Here is a 24302-nt window from a genome sequence, read left to right as displayed (position 1 = left end):
CCTGATAAGGCTCTGGTCAATATTAGTGCACTATATAGGGAATAGGGTGGCATTTGGGATGCAGTGGCTGAGTGTGATGAGGCCAGACCTTTGAATATTGCTGGAGAAATAAGAGAAGGCGGCGGTCCTGAAATGGGAATCCTAGAGAAAGGGATATCCTATCAGCCTCATCTATGCCAAGATTATCACAGAGAAGAGACAGTGTTTTTATTGGTCTTTGTATTTTTTCTCTCTATCTCTCTCTCTCTCTCGCTACCTCTGAGACTTTCAGCCTAATAACTCAGTGACACAATATCTCACTTTCTTTCATTCCCTCTATTTTGTGCTCTTTTGCCGCATTCTTTCTCTATCTCCCTCTTTCTCCCTCTCTCTCTCTCTCTCAATTGTCTCTCTCTTTTTTGCACACCGTGGCCCCTCTATCTCTGACAGCTGTCAGGGTTTCACCCTTTTCCTTTCATTTCTCTGTTCATTTTCTTCCGGCTTAAGTTGTTTTCATGAAGGACGGCGTGCGACTTTGGCTGGATACAGAACTTAGTTTTATTAACAGAGCTCTATTTTTTGTGAGATGAAGGACATCACTAGCCCTTCGAAGTGAAAAAGCTGGATATGGCAATTGTGACTTTGTTTGTTACATATACCAGTAGTCATTTTCACATTTGACATTAGGTTACATAATATAAGCATTTACAAAGTATTTATAAATGTTGCATGAGCCTCTACCATGTTAAAATGCAATTGCTGTTTATCAACGTAAAGCCAGTGTTGTAGTATATTATGTGTACTACCACACTGATGTTACCTTGTCATAATTCTTATTAAACTGTGAATATTCTGCATTATACACTGTGTACAAAACATTAGGAACACCTGCTCTTTCCATGACATAGACTGACTAGGTGAATTCAGGTAAAAGCTATGATCCCTTATTGATGTCACTGGTTAAATCCATTTCAGTCAGTGTAGATGGAGGGGAGAAGACAGGTTAAATAATGACTTTTAAGCCCTGAGACAATCGAGACATGGATTGATTATGTGTGACATGTTAATGGACAAGATAAAATATTTAAGTACCTTTGAACGGGGTATAGTAGTAGGTGCCAGGCGCACCGGTTTAAGTGTGTTTTTCACGCTCAACAGTTTCCCGTGTGTATCAAGAATGGCCCGCTACCCAAAGAACATCCAGCCATCTTGACAAAACTGTGGGAAGAATTGGAGTCAACATGGGCCAGCATCCTTGTGGAACGATTTCGGTACTTTGTGGAGTCCATGCCCAGATGAATCGCGGCTGTTCTGAGGGCTAAAGGGGGTGCGACTCAATATTAGGAAGGTGTACATTACATATGCTATGTCATAATGCAGAGGAAAACCTACCTACCGTACCTTCCTAAAAATACTTAACCACCTATAAAGTGTCTCACCCTGGAATCCCTGACAACCTGACCTACCAATTGTGACTAGTTTCAGGAAATGTCGCAAGTTACGACTTCACAGGAGAGGCATTTTAACTTTATTCATTTTTTTTTATCAAAATGCGTTTTTTGGCAAAAATGCCTTTTTGAACATTTACATTTACATTACATTTACATTTAAGTCATTTAGCAGACGCTCTTATCCAGAGCGACTTACAAATTGGTGCATTCACCTTATGATATCCAGTGGAACAACCACTTTACAATAGTGCATCTAAATCTTTTAGGGGGGGGGGTTAGAAGGATTACTTTATCCTATCCCAGGTATTCCTTAAAGAGGTGGGGTTTCAGGTGTCTCCGGAAGGTGGTGATTGACTCCGCTGTCCTGGCGGCGTGAGGGAGCTTGCTCCACCATTGGGGTGCCAGAGCAGCGAACAGTTTTGACTGGGCTGAGTGGGAACTGTGCTTCCTCAGAGGTAGGGAGGCGAGCAGGCCAGAGGTGGATGAACGCAGTGCCCTTGTTTGGGTGTAGGGCCTGATCAGAGCCTGAAGGTACGGAGGTGCCGTTCCCCTCACAGCTCTGTAGGCAAGCACCATGGTCTTGTAGCGGATGCGAGCTTAAACTGGAAGCCAGTGGAGAGAGCGGAGGAGCGGGGTGACGTGAGAGAACTTGGGAAGGTTGAACACCAGACGGGCTGCGGCATTCTGGATGAGTTGTAGGGGTTTAATGGCACAGGCAGGGAGCCCAGCCAACAGCGAGTTGCAGTAATCCAGACGGGAGATGACAAGTGCCTGGACTAGGACCTGCGCCGCTTCCTGTGTGAGGCAGGGTCGTACTCTGCGAATGTTGTAGAGCATGAACCTACAGGATCGGGTCACCGCCTTGATGTTAGTGGAGAATGACAGGGTGTTGTCCAGGGTCACGCCAAGGTTCTTAGCACTCTGGGAGGAGGACACAAGGGAGTTGTCAACCGTGATGGTGAGATCATGGAACTGGCAGTCCTTCCCCGGGAGGAAGAGCAGCTCCGTCTTGCCGAGGTTCAGCTTGAGGTGGTGATCCGTCATCCACACTGATATGTCTGCCAGACATGCAGAGATGCGATTCGCCACCTGGTTATCAGAAGGGGGAAAGGAGAAGATTAATTGTGTGTCGTCTGCGTAGCAATGATAGGAGAGACCATGTGAGGATATGACAGAGCCAAGTGACTTGGTGTATAGTGAGAATAGGAGAGGGCCTAGAACAGAGCCCTGGGGGACACCAGTGGTGAGAGCACGTGGTGCGGAGACAGATTCTCGCCACGCCACCTGGTAGGAGCGACCTGTCAGGTAGGACGCAATCCAAGCGTGGGCCGCGCCAGAGATGCCCAGCTCGGAGAGGGTGGAGAGGAGGATCTGATGGTTCACAGTATCAAAGGCAGCAGATAGGTCTAGAAGGATGAGAGCAGAGGAGAGAGAGTTAGCTTTAGCAGTGCGGAGAGCCTCCGTGACACAGAGAAGAGCAGTCTCAGTTGAATGCCCAGTCTTGAAACCTGACTGATTAGGATCAAGAAGGTCATTCTGAGAGAGATAGCAGGAGAGCTGGCCAAGGACGGCACGTTCAAGAGTTTTGGAGAGAAAAGAAAGAAGGGATACTGGTCTGTAGTTGTTGATATCGGAGGGATCGAGTGTAGGTTTTTTCAGAAGGGGTGCAGAAGACGGAAGGAACGTAGCCAGCGGTCAAGGATGAGTTGATGAGCGAGGTGAGGTAGGGGAGAAGGTCTCCGGAAATGGTCTGGAGAAGAGAGGAGGGGATAGGGTCAAGTGGGCAGGTTGTTGGGCGGCCGGCCGTCACGAGACGCGAGATTTCATCTGGAGAGAGAGGGGAGAAAGAGGTCAAAGCACAGGGTAGGGCAGTGTGAGCAGGACCAGCGGTGTCGTTTGGCTTAGCAAACGAGGATCGGATGTCATCAACCTTCTTTTCAAAATGGTTGACGAAGTCATCCGCAGAGAGGGAGGAGGGGGGGGGGAGGAGGATTCAGGAGGGAGGAGAAGGTAGCAAAGAGCTTCCTAGGGTTAGAGGCAGATGCTTGGAATTTAGAGTGGTAGAAAGTGGCTTTAGCAGCAGAGACAGAAGAGGAAAATGTAGAGAGGAGGGCGTGAAAGGATGCCAGGTCCGCAGGGAGGCGAGTTTTCCTCCATTTCCGCTCGGCTGCCCGGAGCCCTGTTCTGTGAGTTCGCAGTGAGTCGTCGAGCCACGGCGCAGGAGAGGAGGACTGAGTCGGCCTGGAGGATAGGGGACAGAGAAAATCAAAGGATGCAGAAAGGGAGGAGAGGAGGGTTGAGGAGGCAGAATCAGGAGATAGGTTGGAGAAGGTTTGAGCAGAGGGAAGAGATGATAGGATGGAAGAGGAGAGAGTAGCGGGAGAGAGAGAGCGAAGGTTGGGACGGCGCAATACCATCCGAGTAGGGGCAGAGTGAGAAGTGTTGGATGAGAGCGAGAGGGAAAAGGATACAAGGTAGTGGTCGGAGACTTGGAGGGGAGTTGCAATGAGATTAGTGGAAGAACAGCATCTAGTAAAGATGAGGTCAAGCGTATTGCCTGCCTTGTGAGTAGGGGGGGAAGGTGAGAGGGTGAGGTCAAAAGAGGAGAGGAGTGGAAAGAAGGAGGCAGAGAGGAATGAGTCAAAGGTAGACGTGGGGAGGTTAAAATCACCCAGAACTGTGAGAGGTGAGCCATCCTCAGGGAAGGAACTTATCAAGGCGTCAAGCTCATTGATGAACTCTCCAAGGGAACCTGGAGGGCGATAAATGATAAGGATGTTAAGCTTGAAAGGGCTGGTAACTGTGACAGCATGGAATTCAAATGAGGAGATAGACAGATGGGTCAGGGGAGAAAGAGAGAATGTCCACTTGGGAGAGATGAGGATTCCAGTGCCACCACCCCGCTGGCTCGATGCTCTAGGGGTATGCGAGAACACGTGGGCAGACGAGGAGAGAGCAGTAGGAGTAGCAGTGTTATCTGTGGTAATCCATGTTTCTGTCAGCGCCAGGAAGTCTAGGGACTGGAGGGTAGCATAGGCTGAGATGAACTCAGCCTTGTTGGCCGCAGACCGGCAGTTCCAGAGGCTGCTGGAGACCTGGAACTCCACGTGGGTCGTGCGCGCTGGGACCACCAGGTTAGAGTGGCAGCGGCCACGCGGTGTGAAGCGTTTGTATGGCCTGTGCAGAGGGGAGAGAACAGGGATAGACAGACACATAGTTGACAAGCTACAGAAGAGGCTACGCTAATGCAAAGGAGATTGGAATGACAAGTGGACTACACGTCTCGAATGTTCAGAAAGTTAAGCTTACGTTGCGAAAATCTTATTGACTAAAATGACGAAAATTCTAGCTAACTAACACAACACTACACTAATCAAGTCGTTCCGTTGTAATGTAATAGTTTCTACAGTGCTGCTAGTCGGTAGAGGTTGGCTATTATACAAAAGCAACTTTGTAGCTAGCTAACATAACATAACACTAATCAAGACGTTCCTTTGTAATGTATTTAGTTTCTACAATGCTGCTCGTTGGTAATAGTTGGCTAGGTATGGAACAATGGCGTCGCGGGGGACGGAAATTGCTGGCTAGCTAACCTAGCTAACCTCGATAATTACTAAACTACACAATTATCAAGCTATGACAAAGACAACTATGTAGCTAGCTAACTAACACTGCACTAGTCAAATCGTTCCGTTGTAATGTATTAGTATCTACAGCGCTGCTAGTCGGTAACGGTTGGCTAGCTAGCAAACCCACTAGCTAGCAGTGGGTTTGATGACTAGGTGTGTTGACTAAGTCTGGAGTCTGGACAAGGCGTCGCGGCTGGCTAGCTAACCTCGATAATTACTCTAAACTACACAATTATCTTAGATACAAAGACAACTATGTAGCTAGCTAACTAACACTACACTAATCAAGTCGTTCCATTGTAATGTAATAGTTTCTACAGTGCTGCTAGTCGGTAGAGGTTGGCTAGCTAGCAGTGTTGACTAGCTAGCAGCTAGCAGCTAGCAGTGTTGACTACGTTAGGAGGACGAAAAAATAGCTAGCCTCGATAATTACTCTAATTACTCTAAACTACACAATTATCTTTGATAGCTAAGAAAAATTGCTCAGATCAAACAAACCAAACCGTTGTAATGTAAAGAAGTGTAATATTACCTGTGGAGCGAAGCGAAGTGCGACTGCTCGCTCCGGACCGTACTTGTATGCCATAGAAAAATACAGGAACCTTCCTGCTAGCCATGATTTGCTGAGATAATGAATGGGCTGGACATGCCGAGAGATGAGTTTCGGATTAGTCTGTCGTGTATCATCTTCTGTCTATAAAAGCTGCTAGTTATGTGTAGATAATCCTTTCTACTGTAGTTTTTTCTAAAGATATAGCGTTAGCAATGGAGAACTGCAAATGTGTTGCTACTGCTCTCAATAACATTGCTGCCGTGAATTTATGACGCACTATCGACAAAGGAAACAGCGTGACTTGACACAACGGGCCAAGTAAGTTGTACAAACGAAACAGAAACTACACAGGACGTCTTATTTAATGAAAGCGGTTGTAGTCTACTATGAAGCGTTCACCCATGTATATGGGTAAGATTCTAGCTACAGTTTCAGATGTTATATGTTTCTAATTTTGTCAGAAAGTTGTTTACATTGCAAGTTAAAGCTTACTGTTAGCTAGCTAGCTGACATTAGGCGGCTGGCTCGCTAGCTGACATTACGTGTAGGATCTGTGTAATAATATTATCTCAGAAAGCCATTTGTATTGCTAGTTATAGCCTAATGTTTGCTAACTAACTGGCTAACATTGAACATATTTGGCTAACTTTAGTTAGCTATGACAATCGGTATGTATTGCTAGTACTCTATGGATTGGGATTATCGTTCATAGTTAAGCTAGCTAGCTCCCTAGCTACATGTCTAAACAAAAGTCCCCAAGTTTTTATTTATTTATTTTATTTCACCTTTATTTAACCAGGTAAGCTAGTTGAGAACAAGTTCTCATTTACAACTGCGACCTGGACAAGATAAAGCAACGCTGTTCGACGCATACAACAACACAGAGTTACACATGGAATAAACAAACATTCAGTAGAAAAAAACTATATACAGTGTGTGCAAATTAGGTAAGATAAGGGAGGTAAGGCAATAAATAGGTGATAGATGTGCAGAAGATGAACGTGCAAGTAGATACTGGGGTGCAAAGGAGCAAGATAAATAAATACAGTATGGGGATGAGGTAGTTGGATGAGCTATTTTCAGATGGGCTATGTACAGGTGCAGTGATCGGTTAGCTGCTCTGACAACTGGTGCTTAAAGCTACTGAGGGAGATATGTGTCTCCAGCTTCAGTGATTTTTGCAGTTCATTCCAGTCATTGGCAGCAGAGAACTGGAAGGAAAGGTGGCCGAAGGAGGAATTGGCTTTGGGGGTGACCAGTGAGATATACCTGCTGGAGCGTGTGCTACGGGTGGGTGCTGCTATGGTGACCAGTGAGCTGAGATAAGGCGTGGTTTTACTTATCAAAGACTTGTAGATGACCTGGAGCCAGTGGGTTTGGCAACGAGTATGAAGCGAGGCCAGCCAACGAGAGCATACAGGTCGCAGTGGTGGGTAGTATATGGGGCTTCGGTGATAAAATGGATGGCACTGTGATAGACTGCATCCAACTTGTTGAGTAGAGTGTGGGAGGCTATTTTATAGATGACATTGCCAAAGTCAAGGATCGGTAGGATGGTCAGTTTAACGAGGGTATGTTTGGCAGCATGAGTGAATGATGCTTTGTTGCGAAATAGGAAGCCGATTCTAGATGTAATTTTGTATTGGGAATGCTTAATGTGAGTCTGGAAGGAGAGTTTACAGTCTAGCCAGACAGCTAGGTATTTGTAGTTGTCCACGTATTCTAGGTCAGAACCGTCCAGAGTAGTGATGCTGGACGGGCGGGCAGGCGCGGGCAGCGATCGGTTGAAGAGCATGCATTTAGTTTTACTTGCATTTAAGAGCAGTTGGAGGCCACGGAAGGAGAGTTGTATGGCATTGAAGCTCGTCTGGAGGTTAGTTAACACAGTGTCCAAAGAAGGGCCAGAAGTATACAGAATGGTGTCGGCTGCATAGAGGTGGATCAGAGACTCACCAGCAGCAAGAGCGACATCATTGATGTATACAGAGAAGAGAGCCGGCCCAAGAATTGAACCCTGTGGCAACCCCATAGAACCCCACACACACACACACACACACACACACACACACACACACACACACACACACACACACACACACACACACACACACACACACACACACACACACACACACACACACACACACACACACACACACCACGGTGGCTTGATGGTGTTGAGCATGGGCTCCATCATGGTGCCCATCGGAGGGAGACTGATGGAGGTTGGCAGACAGGTATTTAGGGAGGTGTCCGTCTGCTCCTCATGGCGAGGCAGAGCCAGCCTCCATCCGTCTCCATTACAGCTGGCCATATGGCAGTGGGCAAGAGAAAACTCCACTGAGACAGGCAGACAGACGGGGGAGGGAGGGAGAGAGGGGAGGAGAGACTGTCATAAACCCTGTTTCACTGCCTATGACTTCTGTTCCTCCATCTAAATGGTGCCATTGTAGAACAGAATGGGAGGAGAGAGTGCATCCACTGGGGCCCCCACTGGATGCACGTTTTTTGCCCTAGCTCTACATAGCTGATTAAAATAACCAACTCATCATCAAGCTTGGATTATTTGAATCAGATGTGTAGTGTAACGGAAAAAAAACAAATCATGCACCCAGGGCAAAACAGACCAAAAGGACATGGCAAAATGCTCAACAATTTAAGGTTATAGACTTGCTTCCAGTGCAATCTGTCCCCTATACATTTTAAATTGATGGGGCACTATAACCTAGGAGTTAAATTCAGTGGTATAAAGTACATCAATAAAAATGCTTTAAAGTACTACCTAAGTAGTTTGTTGGGTTATCTGTACTTTGCTTTACTGTTCATATTTTTGACTTCACTACATTCCTAAAAAAAATAATGTTCCTTTTTACTCCATACATTTTCCCTGACACACAAAAGTACTTGTTACATGTTGAGTGCTTAGCAGGACAGGATTCACGCACTCATCAAGAGAACAAGTGGTCAACCCTACTGCTTCTGATCTGGCAGACTCACTAAACACATGCATCGTTTGTTAATTATGTCTCTTACCCTGGCGATCCATACATTTTAAAAACAAGACAATGGTGCCATCTAGTTTGCTTTATATAAGGAATTTGAAATTATTTATACTTTTACTTTTACTTTTGATACTTAAGTTTATTCTAGCAATTACATTTACTTTTGATACTTAGTGGCATGTTAAAGTATTCACCCCCTTGGCATGTTTCCTATTTTGTTGCCTTACAACCTGGAATTAAAATTGATTTTTGGGGGGTTTGTATCATTTGATTTACCACTTTAAAGATGCAAAATATGTTTTATTGTGAAACAAACAAGAAATATGGCAAAAAAAACAGAACTTGAGCATGCATAACTATTCTCCCCCCAAAGTCAATACTTTATAGAGTCACCTTTTGCAGCAATTACAGCTGCAAGTCTCTTGGGGTATGTCTCTATAAGCTTGGCACATCTAGCCACTGGGATTTTTGCCCATTTTTCAAGGCAAAACTGCTTCAGCGCCTTCAAGTTGGATGGGTTTCGCTTATGTACAGCAATATTTAAGTCATACCACAGATTCTCAGTTGGATTGAGGTATGGGCATTGACTAGGCCATTCCAAGACAATTAAATGTTTCCCCTTAAACCACTCGAGTGTTGCTTTAGCAGTATGCTTAAGGTCATTGTCCTGCTTGAAGGTGAACCTCTGTCCTAGTCTCAAATCTCTGGAAGACTGAAACCATTTTCCCCTTAAGAATTTCCATGTGTTTAGCGCCATCCATCATTCCTTCAATTCTGACCAGTTTCCCAGTCCCTGCCGATTAATAACATCCCCACAGCATGATGCTGCCACCACCATGCTTCACTGTGGGGATGGTGTTCTTGGGGTGATGAGAGGTGTTGGGTTTGCAACAGACATAGCGTTTTCCTTGATGGCCAAAAGCTGAATTTAAGTCTCATCTGACCAGAGTACCTTCTTCCATACATTTGGTGAGTCTCCCATATGCCTTTTAGCAAACACCAAACGTTTTTGCTTATTCTTTTCTTTAAGAAACTGCTTTTTTTCTGGACATTCTTCCTTAAAAACCTGTTGGGGCTAGGGGGCAGTATTTGCACGGCCGGATAAAAAAACTTACCTGATTTAATCTGGTTACTACTCCTGCCCAGTAACTAGAATATGCATATAATTATTTTTATTTTTATTTTTAAAACTGTTTGAATGGTGTCTGTGAGTATAACAGAACTCATGTGGCAGGCCAAAACCTGAGAAGATTCCATGCAGGAAGTGGAAATCTGATTTGTAGAATCACCTTCAACACTTTGCCTATGAAACACACCGTGAGTCATTTAGCACTTCCTAAGGCTTCCACTACATGTCAACAGTCTTTACAAAGTGGTTTGAGTCTTCTCCGTTAGAAACTGACCGAACGAGAGGCCTGGAAAGTTGGTCATAGGGGGAGGGCCATTACTACTATGACGCGGGCGCCCATGGGTACCCTCTCGTTCCGAAACGTTTAGTAAGACAATGCAATCGTCCGCCTTGAATATTATTGAAGCTCTGATTGAAAAAGGCCCTAAAGATTTATGTTATACAACGTTTGACATGTTTGAACGAACGTAAATATATAGTTTTTGCACATTCGTGACAACAAGTCCCGCGTGCCTCGTACACTATGAGTAGCCTTCGGAACGCGCTAACAAGAAGGAGCTATTGGGACATAAATTATTAACTTTTTCGAACAAAACAACATTTGTTGTGGACCTGGGATCCCTGGAAGTGCCTTCTGATGAAGATAATGAAAGGTAAGGGAATATTTACAATAGTATATTTGATTTTAGATGGTTCCGAGATGGCGCTAACCTGTACCGCCTAGCCTATTTTTCTGAGCACAGCACCTCTTTTATTGCAAAGTGTGATTTCCCAGTAAAGTTATTTTTAAATCTGGCAATGCGGGTGCATTCACGAGATATTAATCTAGAATTCTTTGAATGACAACATTAGATTTGACCAATGTTTTCGAATAGTAATTTTGTAAATTGTAGCGTTGATTCACTGGAAGCATTTGAGGGAAAATACATTTTCTGAACATCACGTGCCGATGTAAAATGCTGTTTTTATATATAAATATGAACTTTATCGAACAAAAGAATGCATGTATTGTGTAAGATCATGTCCTAGGAGTGTCATCTGATGAAGATTGTCAAAGGTTAGTGCATAATTTTAGCTGGTTTTCTGCTTTTGGTGATGCCTGTCTTTGCATTGAAAATAGCTGTGTGTAATGTTTTGTCAATGTACTGTCCTAACATAATCTAACTTTATGCTTTCGCCGTAAAGCCTCTTTGAAATCGGACAACGTGGTTGGATCAAGGAGGTGTTTATCTTTCAAATGGTGTAAAATAGTTGATTGTTTGAGAAATTGAAATTATTCGATTTTTGCTATCTTGTCAAGCAATCCCGTTACCGGGATGAGAACGGGAAGGGGTCCCATAGAGGTTAAAGCCCAGCTGTGTGGAGTGTACGGCTTAAAGTGGTCCTATGGACAGATACTCCAATCTCCGCTGTGTAGCTTTGCAGCTCCTTCAGGGTTATCTTTGGTCTCTTTGTTGCCTCTGATTAATGCCGTCCTTGTCTGGTCCGTGAATTTTGGTGGGCGGCCCTCTCTTGGCAGGTTTGTTGTGGTGCCATATTCTTTCCATTTCTTAATAATGGATTTAATGGTGCTCCATGGGATGTTCAAAGTGTTGTATATTTTTTTATAACCCAACTCTGATCTGTACTTCTCCACATCTTTGTCCCTGACCTGTTTGGAGAGCTTCTTGGTCTTCATGGTGCCGCTTTCTAGGTGGTGGCCCTTGCTTAGTGGTGTTGCAGACTCTGGGGCCTTTCATAACAGGTGTATATATACTGAGATCATGTGACACTTAGATTGCACACAGGTGGAGTTTATTTAACTAATTATGTGACTTCTGAAGGTAATTGGTTGCACCAGATCTTATTTAGGGTCTTCATAGCAAAAGTGTTGAATACATATGCATGCACCACTTGTCCGTGAATTTTTTCTTTTTGAATTTTTTTTAAATAAGTAATTTTTTTCATTTCACTTTACCAATTTGGACTATTTTGTGTATGTCCATTACATGAAATCCAAATAAAAATATTTTTAAATTAGATTAATGCAAATTTAAATTAATGCAACAAAATAGAAAAAACGCCAAAGGGGATGAATAATTTTGCAAGGCACTGTAAGTAAATTTAGACCCGAAAACGTTTAGACATTTACTCAAGTAGTACTTTACTGGCAGAGTTTCACTTGAGTTACTTTCTATTAAAGTATCATTATTTTTCCTCAAGTATGACAATTGGGTACTTTTTCCACCACTGGTTAAATTGGTACAGCATTCCAGCTCACGGGTGTAACACATATAGCCTCTTACAAAGCACACCTCGAAACAACAATACCATGCTGTAACGGCTGTCTGTGGAAAGAGTAGACCAAGGTGCAGCGGAGTTAGTGTTCATCTTGAATTTTAATAACTGTAAGAACACTATACAACAAAAACAAGAAAACCGACAGCCAAACAGTACTGTCAGGTGCAAGACACTAAACAGAAACAATCCCCCACAAAACCCAAAGGAAAAACAGGCTCCTTATGTGTGACTCCCAATCAGCAACAACCAACTACAGCTGTGACTGATTGGGAGCCACACACACGGCCCAAAACAAAGAAATACAAAAACATAGAAAAAGGAACATAGAACGCCCACCCAATGTAACACCCTGGCCTAACCAAAATAAAGAACAAAAACCCCTCTCTATGGCCAGGGCGTTACACATGCACCCATTAGTGGTCAAAAGGTTTTTGGCGCTCTAAAAATACGGTACGGTACTGCATTCTGTGGGGTGGAATTACAGTACCATTCAAAATACAGTAATTCTTTCCCCGCACACAAATGTGTCCCACAATGCAACATCATTAACAGTATCCTGCAGTTTCCAATATTTTACTGTTAATAATACAAAAAAGTATTGTATAATTTACAGTTTTCCGTTATAGTGTGTTTGCTGAGTCAAATACAGTCGTTGACTCCCTTAAGGCGGTTTAGGCTGAGATTTGAATGATTGTGTCTTTTCCCTCATACACAATGCATGCCTACCCATGAAGATGCAGAGACGTTAAGTCTAGTTGTTCATTATACCACAAATATGCTAATTACCATTCATTTGATGGGATTAATGAACATCTCAGCGTGATAATCTTCTGGGAGAAAGTGTTGACAAAACAGATGCACTAAATCACTCTAAATGATCTGTTTGTGGGGTCCGTTGATAGCTTGTTACCGCGGTAATGCGGTTGTTTTCATCAGCATCAGCTTTTCCTCTGTGACAATAATGACCACTTTGGATGAGGAGGGGTAACTGAAAAAACAAGCAGAGTATTTTGCTATGATAAACGTCCTGATGATGCATCCTCAAAGTAAACACCCCCGCTCTCCACTCTCCGTCACAGTCAATTTTAGGCGATAGGTGGCGATTGCGATGCCAGCCCAAAGTGGTGTGTGTGTGTACCTTTCTGCGCCTGTGAGTGAGTTGCAATACCAACCCAAAGAGGTGTTTGTGTGTGTGTGTGTGTGTGTGTGTGTGTGTGTGTGTGTGTGTGTGTGTGTGTGTGTGTGTGTGTGTGTGTGTGTGTGTGTGTGTGTGTGTATGTGTGTGCGTGTGTATGTGTGTGCATTTTCCCATGGGTACGCTCCTGTATGCCTGTGTGTTTGTTTGTGTGTGTGAGTGCGTGACGTAAGGGATGGGGGAAATGGTCTTCAAACCGGGCCGTCTTCTAGTCACTCGTCATTACATCCATATTTCTCCATTGGCAGCACCGCTGGAACTCTGTAAATCTCCCCTTAGTTACGTCTAGAAAAGCCTACTGAGACAGCCACTGTGTCTCCCGACACCAAACGTCTATCTCCTCCCAATGGGTCATTGCTCGTCACCTTCCATCACATCAGCACGGGAAACACTTTGGCTTGGGAGATGCTGAAAACCGAGTTGAATGTTTGAGCTGGACTTACATTGTAGCAAATTTTTTATGTTGAATGTCTGCTCTAAACTTCTAAAAAATCAAATTAAAAGAGGTATAGCAAGGCCTGAGAAGTTGGATCTCCTTCCTCATATGAACTTCCTGTCAGACTAACCTTTAACCTATGATACATTTCCTGTTGAGGCAGGAAGTGACTCAGGCTGCCATTTTCCTAACAACCAAAAAAATAGATACGTGCAAGAAATAACACTAAACTCGTTTATAATCTTCAGCACGATTTACTTTGAAACTTTGATTATGAGGCAATTATTGAACCCCAGTTTAGCAAACTACATTCTGGTTGAAGCATCATAACTCAACAAAATTCGACCAGCTATAACAGCTGATATTCCTGAGTTAAAACCAGGGGGGGTTGGTGGAGCTGGAGATACAGTACTTCCAATCAGCATAGCCTGGCATGATATTGACTAGACACAAAAGCTACAAGTGAGTGAAAACAGAAAACACTGTGGAGCCAGCACACTACCAAACTAACCCCCCACCCCCCACCCCCAAAAAAATAAAAATAGGCCTTTAGTGCCTAGAGTGCAATTGCAATTTGGAGCGAAACCTCTTGGGCACACAAGCAGAGTTATTGCTTATTAATAGCTCTCTGCGAGTGTTTCCTTGTGTTCTGACAGTCATAATACCCTCTCCTTATTTACTCTGAAAAGCTCCCTGAGAGACAGTCGTCCCAAGTTTTCCAATTAGCCAAAGTAGTGAATCATTAATACTGAGTTGCGATGAAAACATCATAGAGTGGGTCATCATGATAATAGGATGGAGACACTCTCCTACTGTAAGTACCATCAATCAAACAGATTGTTTGACAGACACCTTGTAGTACTGTAGTGGAGATATTTGATAGGATAGAACGTGACAGTCTTTGAGGAGGATTAGCCTGTTGACAGTGGTTTAGTTAATTGACGTGATGGGAGAAGAGCTGGAAAAGGTATAGAGAGAGACAGAGAGGCCCCTTGAGCAAGGTTGAGGAACTGTCTATGTTGAATTATTCAACAGCCTTTCCAGTGGCGATTACCATTTAAATCTTGGTCGGGCAAACAAACAAAAAAATATGGGATGCATGCCAGCAAAGCCACTACAGAACACAACACTGAACAATACATTAATTGCACTATAATGGTGACAAATGGTGCCCACAAACTGTTAGGGCCTACATAAAGCTGTCCCAACAGCAGAGTCCCAACAGCAGTCCCAACACCTTACCACTGCTATACCTGGCTGAGCCTTGTCTGGCAGCGAAACAGTTCATTCAGCCTCATTTACTGCCTTTAAAAAACACAGCTGATATGGCTGACTTGCTTAAGCAAATGTGGTTTCTACTGACAACTGAGATGTACAAACTATGGCATAAGGGGACAACAAGCGGATAAGAGGCAATCCATAATTCGATTAAGACATTAATGGATGAGCTAGGACGGACGTAGTCAATATAACTATTTGTTCAGTACTTTTGAAATGTACAGCGTCAAAATTCAGAACATGGTCATCAAAGTCTGCCATTCTCTGGATTTATGGTGCTTTCAAGACAACAAGGAACAAACAAAGTTTAACCATGATGACGTGAGTGATCTTCAGGTTGTAGCTCTAGAAAGAGGTCCGATTTCCGGATTTACAATTCCGAGATCGATGAAAGTTCAAAACGTATTTTCCCAGTCGTAGCTCGTTTTTCCCCAGTTCCCAGTTGTCTTGAACTCACTAAAGTAAGATTTTGCAGTTCTGAGGTAACAGTTGTTTTGAGCGCGGCACAAATCATGCTTCATTGACAGCATGGCCAGTGTTGAATGTCTATAATTTTAAACTAGGAAAAGAGACCCTTAATCTTAGACTTGGGACCACACAGCCATTCCACTGAATAGCACGCTAATGATTGCTTTGCAATGCTTGCAGTTAGCCACTGATTCCTTCCAAACCACTCATTGTTGAATTTGCGATTTCCAACTTGCTGTGTAATGTTTATGGCCAATGAGCACCGATACGTTTTATCTATAATTTCTCTCCATTATTTATCTTCATATGACAAGGATTAAAAAGGATTTGCCAGTAGATTGTCGACTTCATTCATGATTTTGAAAGTCCAATCAAAGATACTGTAGATATAACGTGATTATACGTCATTTTATCTGTGGCCAATGACCTTGAGCCTTCTTGGGTGGGCACTTCTAATGTAACTATGGCATCACCCAAGGGGCTTGAATTTTCCAGCTCTACCCTTAGACTTCGTGGTGACGTTATATCCCCATGAGTGACAGAACACTGAGCCAATCAAGGCGCAAAGCTGGCTTGCCCCACCACCACAGAAAACACTGAGCTAGGCTGAAACACTTGCATTTTAGGGCTGGCTTACTCAAGAAAACAAAAAAGAGACCATGTTTGTATGCGTCTTTATTAACTCCATGAAATATATTTTTACATTGCAAACAATGTAAAAATGTGGGGCTCAAAACAGGTGGGACTCTGCCCCACCTGCCCTGAATGATGGTTTGCCACTGACCCTTTATGTAAACCATTTGCATGGGCAAAGGCATCTACTGGAGATTGTGATGAAACATATGATGCTCAGAACATCAGCATAGTGTGATGGTTTGTGAGATACGGTCTTCCAAGCTCTTCTAATGCCTATGTGGAGAGTAAGTCAGACAACAGGTGAAATGGCTGAGGATGCAGCCAGCCCATAACAATTAGTTGCAAACATATGTAGGTTTGAACTTGAATCTTCTCCAGCCTATATAACTGTGTTAGCCCTCTGATGTAAAGCCTACTCCCCAAGCATGATTACTCAGCATGTGAGCATGGTTCACTGAACCACCTCTGTTAAACACACATAGGCACATTAACATAAACTAAATGTAACTAAAGATTAATCAAAAATTGAACATGGAATATGATTTTGGTGTATACGGAGCAAAACTAAAGCAAAAGTCTTGATTTAATGGTAGAGCTTGTCCAGTTGTATTTGTCGGCTATGTTGTAGACCACTCTTTCCCCCAATTTCACTGATTACTTTCAAAGTGTAACTCTCCCGCTCACAATGTACCATTTTAGAGACATCTTGTCACTGATCAAATGAATAAATGCATTACCATGACAATAGCATTTGTCTCTTCTGCTTTTGATTAGGAGCTGCTTGTGTAGTGACACTGGCCTTGGCGAAATGAGCTTAGATAGGATATCAGGTCAAATTTCACATATTGTATCTGTATAAAGACTGCTTTCATGCAACAGTTGTGGAGTCATATACAACACAGTGTAGCGATGTAATAAAGTGACATAGTATCTTATATATACTGAGTGAACACCTATGGTCTACCATAAATAAAGCCGTTTTTAAGCACACTATTTAGATGTTTATTTTCAGATATTAGGCTTATGTTGTGCAATATAATGCATAGCTCATAAGGTGTTATAAATGTGCTTATAATGAATTCTGAAGATCGCTCTCTCTCTCTCTCAGCAGATTTCCCCTAAGACACATAGCGGGGAGACTGTGTCGAGGAGAGATGGGGAGCGAGAGGTTAGAACCAGAGGCTGCCATTTTAATCTCCTTCTGTTTTAACCTCCTTTGTCATTAATCTTTGTCAGAGATTCCAGCATGGGCTCTATCACCCATGACAGCCCATCAGCTCGCTACAGTTCAAGGGAGTTTGGGACGGGATTCTTGCAACCAATAGAATGTTATATAATATATTGGGATACAATCTTCCCAGCTCTGCAGATTTTGCTGTGAGGAGGCAGAGTCATGAGATCATTTATTTTGGTACTGTCCATATGTAGCTCATTTTTGGTCACAGGTCCAGGAATGGCTGAAGAATTGTAACATTTTGTAACGGTTGTCGTCAGATTTTGACCAAAATGCAGCGGGGAAATGTGCACTCATCTTTTATTATAAACGGACAAGAAGGAGAACCAAAACAAAGACGTACACAAAGAAAACACAACGACTAATCACAGGCTTGTAAGGCACAAAGCTACACAGCATAATCTCCCACAAAGTACTCAACAAACACATACCTATATATAGGACTCTCAATCAGAGGCAACTAGAAAACACCTGCCTCCAATTGAGAGCCCAACCCCAATTAACAAAACATAGAAATACAAAAGACTAGACAGAACATAGAAATACACTAACATAGAACAGTGCCCAAAACCCCCCGGAATACATAAATCAAATACCCTACTAAACAAACCACCACCCCGAACCAGATAAAACAAATACCCTCTGCCACGTCCTGACCAAACTATGATAACAAATAACCCCTATTACTGGTCAGGACATGACAGTACCCCCCCCAGCCCAAAGGTGAATACCCCTGATGCACCTCACACAAAAAAAAACTAAATTACCCCAAAACAAACATAAATCCCCTAAGCTAAAGGAAGGGAAGGGAGGGTGGCACCTGTGCTACACCCCCCCCTCCCCAACCCACCTATACTGGAGGTGGCTCAGGTTCCGGTCTACAACCCCCACCCAACCTGTCCACCCCTGCAGCATACTCTGGGCAGTAGAGCGTCTCTGGGGGCTCCGGACTTTGGACCAACTCTGGAAGATCCAGACTGTAGGCAGACTCGCTTGGTTCCGGACCGTAGTCAGACTCACTCGGTTCCGGACCGTAGGCAGACCCATTCGGTTCCGAGCTGTAGGCAGACTCACACAGTTCGGATTTATGGTCAGACTCACACAGTTCGGAGTTATAGGCAGACTCACACAGTTCGGAGTTATAGGCAGACTCACTCGGCTCCGGACCGCAGGCAGACTCACTCGGCTCCGGACCGCAGGCAGACTCACTCGGTTCCGGACCGCAGGCAGACTTACTCGGTTCCGGACTGTAGAACCTCTCACTCCGTTCCGAACTGTGGGCCGTCTCACTCGGCTCTGAACAGTAGGCCGTCTCCCTTGGTTCCGAACTGTAGGCTGTCTCACTCGGTTCCGGGCTAGACACTCTTACTGGATACTCTGGACGGGGTACTGTTGTTGGATACTCTGGACGGGGCACTGTTGCCGAATATTCTGGACGGGGCACTGTCATCGGACACTCTGGATGGGGCACTGTCGTCGGAAGCTCGAGACTGGACTGACGCACTGGAAGCCCGATGCGTGGTACTGGTACTGGATGTGCCAGTTTGGGGACACGCACTTCAGGGCTAGTGCGGGGAGCATGAACGGGCTGTGTTGGACTGGGATTACGCACTGGAAGCCTGATGCGTGGTGCTGGTACTGGAAGTGCCAGTTTGGGGACACGCACCTCAGGGCTAGTGCGGGGAGCGGGCACAGGCTGAGTTGGACTGGGCTGACGCACTGGAAGCCTGATGCGTGGTGCTGGTACTGGAGATATCAGACTAGATACACGCACTTCAAGGCTAGTGCGAGGAGCAGGAATAGGACGAGTAGGACTGGGCTGACGCACTGGAAGCCTAGTGCGTGGTGCTGGTACTGGAGGTATCTGACTGGATACACGCACCTCAGAGCTAGTGCGAGGAGCAGGAATAGGACGAGTAGGACTGGGCTGACGCACTGGAGGCCTGGTGCGTGGGCCTGGTACTGTCTTTACCAGACGGCTAGCACGCACCTCAGGACAAGTATGAAGTACTAACTCAGGTGACATTATTTCTAGGACACGCTCTGCAGGGCAAATGTCGTGCCTAATACACCAACACAATAGCTCTCTCATATTCTTCTCCTCCAATTTACCCATCAACTCCTTAACAGTCTCTGCTTCGCTCCCCTCCAATTTTACCCCAACTGGCTCTGGTTCCATCCTCGGCTCCGCCGATCTGTCCATGTGCCCCCCCCAAAAAAAATATTGGGGCTGCCTCTCCGGTTTGAACGCTATCGGCGTTCCACTGTAATATTCCCGGTCCTCTTTTGCCTTCTTCCATGGGCCCACTCCTGCTCTGATCTCCTCCCAGGTCCAAAACTCCCGATAGTCCATATTAGTGTTCCGATGCTCCTTACCCCGCTGCTTGGTCCTTGGTTGGTGGGAGATTCTGTAACGGTTGTCGTCAGATTTAGACCAAAATGCAGCGGGGAAATGTGCACTCATCTTCTTTATTATAAACGGACAAGAAGGAGAACCAAAACAAACACGTACACAAAGACAACACAACGACTTATCACAGGCTTTTAAGGCACAAAGCTATACACAGTATAATATCCCACAAAGTACTCAACAAACACATACCTATATATAGGACTCTCAATCAGAGGCAACTAGAAAACACCTGCCTCCAATTGAGAGCCCAACCCCAATTAACAAAACATAGAAATACAAAAGACTAGACAGAACATAGAAATACACTAACATAGAACAGTGCCCAAAAACCCCCGGAATACATAAATCAAATACCCTACTAAACAAACCACCACCCCGAACCAGATAAAACAAATACCCTCTGCCACGTCCTGACCAAACTATGATAACGAATAACCCCTATTACTGGTCAGGACGTGACACATTTGCCTAGAACTAACGCTGCTGATAGTAATACTGGGTGATTTGAAAAGCCATAGTCAATCGATCAATAATATAATAATTGTTTTAGCAAAAAAATGTCTCTTTAATTTACAATCTGTAGAAGCTATGGGAAAAGAAAGGTTCAGTACTTTTGTGAAGCATCACAGCACAGTTGAAACATGTATGGCAAATGGAAATAAAAAAAACTTGGTGTTAAGAGATAGATGGGAGGGTTTGAATGGAGCTGAAGGGTGGGACTAATAAAAACAAGATAATAAATGTAAAACATACGGGGTCTGTAAAATGAATATAGGTTCAGAAATGTTGTGAAATAGCACAGTGTTACGACTTCCGCCGAAGTCAGTCCCTCTCCTTGTTCGGGCAGGCGTTCGGCGGTCGACGTCACCGGTCTTCTAGCCATCGCCGATCCACCTTTCATTTTCCATTTGTTTTGTCTTTGTTTTCTACACACCTGGTTTCATTCCCCAATTACATGTTCATGTATATAACCCTCTGTTTTCCCCATGTTTTTGTGCGTGATTGTTTCTATGTTCTTTCGGTACGTTATGGCTGGTTTTCGATGGGTGCTGTTTTCACCCGTATGTAGTTGTTCACCGTTTATTGTTGGTCAAGTGTATTGTTACCTTGTGCCTTTATTTTGAGTAAAGTACGTTGCTCACTCATTCTGCTCTCCTGCGCCTGACTTCAATCACCAGCTACACCCACCTGACACACAGTTGCAAATAGAAATCAAACTGGATGAACATCAGAAATAGAGGAAGACCAGAACTAAAAACAAACAAAATATAACTATTATAAAATAGATTGTGTCTGTAAAATGATTATAGTATGTACAAACTGAAGGTAGAAGCCTAAGCGTTATTGTTTATTAGTTTACTCCAATTGGGGAAGGGGTGGTAGGGTTTGCAGGGAATAATAAAGGTATATTCCAAAAAAAGTTTGTATATGTATGTATGTACAGCGAGGGAAAAAAGTATTTGATCCCCTGCTGATTTTGTATGTTTGCCCACTGAAAGAATCCTCAAAGAATCCTTAATTTGCAGCAATTACAGCCTTGCAGCCCTTTGGCATTCTAGCTGTCAATTACATTGACATTACATCAAAGTTGGATCAGCCTGTAGTGTGGTTTTCCACTTTAATTTTGAGTGGGACTCCAAATCCAGACCTTCATGGGTTGATAAATTGGATTTCCATTGATTATTTTTGTGTGATTTTGTTGTCAGCACATTCAACTATGTAAAGAAAAAAGTATTTAATAAGATTATTTCTTTCAATCAGATCTAGGATGTGTTGTTTAAGTGTTCCCTTTATTTTTTTGAGCAGTATATATATATATATTTTACCCAAATATATATGGAGGATTGGAAATGATGCATACAATTGCATTGATTGAAGCAACAATATATCTGCAATATTAAAGCTGATCCACCCCTAAAAATAAATGAATTTATAATAACTTTTCAATATTGAGAAACAGTACAGTACTGTGATTTAAAAAAAACTTTTTTCTTTTCGAGACAAAAGCCTGTGTTGGCCTTTACATTCGTACCATATATACGGGTTGAAAATGGCAGATTTGGAAACTGATAAGCACCTACATTGGAACGCTGTGGCTGTACAGTAATATGCTATAAAGTGCATTCGGAAAGTATTCAGACCCCTTGACTTTTTCCACATTTTGTTACGTTACAGCCTTATTCTAAAATGGATGAAATAATCTACACACAATACCCCATAATGACTAAGCAAAAACAGGTTTCTAGAAATTTTAGCACATTTATAAAAATGTAGAAACTGAAATATCACATTAACATAAGTATTCAGACCCTTTACTCAGTACTTTGTTGAAGCACCTTTGGCAGCAATTACAGCCTCGAGCCTTCTTGGGTATGACACTACAAGCTTGGCACACCTGTATTTGGAGAGTCTCCCCCAATCTTCTCTGCAGATCCTCTCAAGCTCTGTCAGGTTGGATGGGGAGCATTGCTGCACAGCTATTTTCAGGTCTCTCCAGAGATGTGCGCTGGGTGCAAGTTCGGGCTCTGGCTGGGCCACTAAAGGACATTCAGAGACTTGTCCCGAAGCCACTCCTGCATTGTCTTGGCTGTGTGCTTCGGGTCATTTTACTGTTGGAAGATGAACCTTGGCTCCAGTCTGAGGTCCTGAGCTCTCTTGAGCAGGTTTTCATTAAGGATCTCTCTGTACTTTGCTCCGTTCATCTTTCCCTCAAGCCTGTCTAGTCTACCAGTCCCTGTCGCTGAAAAACACCCCCACAGCATGATGCTGCCACCACCATGCTTCACCATAGTGATGATGCCAGGTTTCCTCCAGATGTGCCACTTAGCATTCAGGCCAAAGAGTTCGATCTTGGTTACATCAGACAAGAGATTCTTGTTTCTCATTGTCTGAGAGTCTTGAGGTGCCTTTTGGATAAACTCCAAGCGGCCTGTCATGTGCCTTTTACTGAGGAGTGGCTTCCGTCTCGCCACTCTACCATAAAGGCCTGATTGTTTGAGTGCTGCAGAGATGGTTGTCCTTCTGGAAGGTTCTCCCATCTCCACAGAGGAACTCTAGAGCTCTGTCAGAGTGACCATCGGTTTCTTGGTCACTTCCCTGACCAAGGCCCTTAACCCATGATCTCTCAATTTGGGAGGCGGCCAGCTCTAGGAAGAGTCTTTGTGGTTCCAAACTTCTTCCAATTGAATCTAAATCAATAGTTGTTGAACACGCTGTAGGTCATGTTACTGTACATGCAATATGCTTTGTGGACTTCACTGGACAGAGGTTGCTATCCAGTTATGTTATAAAATAAATGTGGTGTTGAATTTATTCTTCCACTGTGTCTTGTTATTGTCTCGGCCATGAGGCTGATATATCACGGTCACAAGGCATGTGAATTAACAGCTTATAGAGCAAAAAACACAATTATATATATATATATACTGTACATGATATAGTTATAACATGTAATAACAATCCTTTGAAAACAGCATGTAGTTGTCAATGGTTTTACCAGAGCTGGGGTCTCCTTGCCAAATCCTTGCCAAATCGAACACTGCACCGTGTTGTGACGTTTTATTGATAACGACCTATATTCAAAATTACCCCTCTTTCAAAGTCACTGATATCTATTCTTCTAGCCATATTAGCCAAAATAATAGCCATATTAATAGCCATATTCTTCTAGCCATATTAGCCAAAATTATACATGACCCTAAGCATGACGGTATGTTAATTGCTTAATTAACTCAGGAACCAGCCCTGTGTGGAAGCACCAAATATCCAATATAGCCTACTTTGTATCCCCAATTTAGTGAAGTTTTTATTTTATTTTGTCAGCTACCTGTACATTTATACAAAACAGGTTTGAATATTAAACCAATGTTGGCCTTTTTGGAGGCACATTTTGTATTTGAATTTCTGGCTCAGTTGACAGCCCTATTAATCTATTTCAGCAGTACTCTTTATAGCCTTTTAAAACAAGTCCTACTGTACAATAGACCCATGTTAGCATATCAAAACATAAAATTAACAACGTATTTTCATTTGGGATGGTTCATCTTCAGTTTGGGACTGTTGAAATTGTACTTTGGTACAATTCTGGGACAGTGATGAAAAAAAGTTAATCTTGAGCCCTGGGCAGCTATATTCACGAGTACTCCAATGTATGAACGTTTTGAAAGTTTAAAATGAGTAAAAGTTCATGAACATTTCATAAATGTATTTCAATATTTCTAGCAAAATATTGGTGATGAGATATTATTGTATAGAAATAGTTTTATACCGAGTGATGAAATGCTAAATTGGCTATTTTAGCTAAGCTAACGAGCTATCTGAACAAGTAAAAAAGCTTGCACAGTATCTGGATCTTCCCCTTTTCTGTTCAAACTGCAGTTTCAGATGAGCAGCACTCAGTGAGTCAGTGTTCACCCTAGTGAAAAAGTAGCTAGTGCCCTTAATGGACATGCCAATGCCAAAGAGGATAAAAGTGCAGGACATAAGATTCTGGTGGGGGTGGGGGAGCAGAGTAAATTAATGAATGGATGCGTAGCCAGCTAGCTCATCCATATATTTATATGTACATATACTTATTCCATCCCTTTACTTAGATTTGTGTGTATTAGGTAGTTGTTGTG

Source organism: Salmo trutta, chromosome 6 (genome assembly GCF_901001165.1).
Source record: "Salmo trutta chromosome 6, fSalTru1.1, whole genome shotgun sequence".
Lineage (NCBI taxonomy): Eukaryota > Metazoa > Chordata > Actinopteri > Salmoniformes > Salmonidae > Salmo > Salmo trutta.
The sequence above is the reverse complement of the archived record's forward strand: the minus strand, read 5'-3'. Positions refer to the sequence as shown.